Genomic DNA, 2,321 nt, shown 5'->3' on the forward strand with positions numbered 1-2,321 from the left:
ACGTATGTGCAACGCCAACGAAGACTAAATCCTAATATGCAAGATGTAGTTAAGAAAGAGATTATTAAACTGCTAGATGCAGGTTTAATTTATCCAATTTCTGATAGTCTATGGGTAAGCCCAGTTCAATGCGTGCCTAAGAAGGGTGGCATGACTGTCATTACAAATGAGAAAAATGAGCTTATTCCTACTAGGACTGTAACAGGATGGCGTGTGTGTATTGATTATAGAAAATTAAATGACGCCACCAGAAAAGATCACTTTCCCTTACCTTTCATAGATCAAATGTTGGAAAGATTAGCCGGAAATAGTTACTATTGTTTTCTAGATGGATTTTCCGGATATTTTCAAATTCCAATAGCACCCGAAGATCAAGAGAAAACCACATTCACGTGCCCTTATGGTACTTTTGCTTACAAACGCATGCCATTTGGACTTTGCAACGCCCTTGCAACCTTTCAAAGGTGTATGATGGCAATTTTTCACGACATGATAGAAGAATGCATGGAAGTTTTCATGGATGACTTTTCAGTCTTCGGTGATACGTTTGAATCATGTCTAGTTAATCTGGAACGAATGCTTATTAAATGCGAACAATCAAATCTAGTACTTAATTGGGAGAAATGCCATTTCATGGTTAAAGAAGGCATCGTTCTTGGACATAAAATTTCAAAAGAAGGAATTGAAGTGGATAGAGCTAAAGTAGATGTAATTGCTAAACTTCCACATCCCACCAATGTTAGAGGAATTAGGAGTTTTCTAGGGAATGCCGGTTTTTACCGACGTTTCATAAAAGATTTTTCAAAAATTGCCACTCCTATGAATAAACTCCTAGAAAAGGATGCTCCATTCATATTTTCCGATGAGTGTATCAAATCTTTTAATATTCTTAAAGAGAAACTCACTAATGCATCGATCATGATAACATCAAATTAGAATCTACCATTTGAACTAATGTGCGATGCAAGTGATTTTGCAATGGGAGCCGTTTTAGGACAAAGGATTGAAAAATGATTTCAACCTATATATTATGCTAGTAAGACGTTACAAGGAGCACAAACGAACTATACAACTACTGAAAAAGAACTCCTTGTTATTGTCTTTGCTTTTGACAAATTTCGATCATATCTCGTTCTAGCAAAAACGGTGGTCTATACCGACCATTCTGCTCTTAGATACCTATTTTCAAAACAAGATGCTAAACCAAGATTAATCCGTTGGATCTTACTCTTACAAGAGTTTGATATTGAAATCCGAGATAAAAGAGGAGCAGAAAATCTCGCCGCTGATCATCTTTCTCTTCTTGAAAATCCCGAATTAGAAGTTCTAAATGAATCGGCCATACAAGACAACTTTCCTGATGAATATCTATTGAAGATAGATTATAAAGAAATTCCATGGTTTGCAGACTATGCAAACTACTTAGTTTGTGGATTCCTTGAAAAAGGATTATCGTACCAAAGACGAAAGAAATTCTTCATTGATATAAAACACTATTTTTGGGAAGATCCACATCTGTTTAAAAGTTGTCCCGATGGAATAATACGCCGATGTGTATTTGGAAATAAAGCTAGTAAAATATTAAACCATTGTCACACAGGACCAACAGGAGGGCATTATGGGCCTCAACTAACAGCAAGAAAAGTTTATGATACTGGATTCTATTGGCCTACAATTTACAAAGACGCACACCTTCTTTGCAAATCCTGTGATGCTTGTCAAAGGGCCGGAAAAATAAGTCAACGTGATGAAATGCCACAAAATGTCATCCAAGTATGTGAAGTATTTGACATTTGGGGTATTGACTTTATGGGTCCATTTCCAAAATCTCATAATAATCTATATATACTCGTAGCCATTGATTATGTATCTAAATGGGCGGAAGCACAAGCTCTCCCAACTAACGATGCACGAGTTGTAGTCAACTTTTTAAAACGTCTTTTTGCAAGGTTTGGAACACCGAAAGCTTTGATAAGTGATCGGGGTACTCATTTCTGTAATAATCAACTTGAGAAAGTTCTTAAAAGATACGGAGTAACTCATAAAATCTCCACCACATATCATCCACAAACAAGTGGACAAGTTGAAAATACCAACCGAGCCTTAAAACGTATTCTAGAGAAAACCGTAGGATCAAATCCGAAGGAATGGTCCATTAAATTGGAGGATGCACTCTGGGCTTTTAGAACAGCCTACAAAACTCCAATTGGAACCACACCTTTTAGACTTGTTTATGGAAAAGCATGTCATCTTCCAGTAGAAATTGAACACAAAGCATTTTGGGCTTTGAAAACATGTAATCTTGATTTACATGAAGCTGG

Source organism: Rutidosis leptorrhynchoides, chromosome 6, assembly GCF_046630445.1.
Source record: "Rutidosis leptorrhynchoides isolate AG116_Rl617_1_P2 chromosome 6, CSIRO_AGI_Rlap_v1, whole genome shotgun sequence".
NCBI lineage: Eukaryota > Viridiplantae > Streptophyta > Magnoliopsida > Asterales > Asteraceae > Rutidosis > Rutidosis leptorrhynchoides.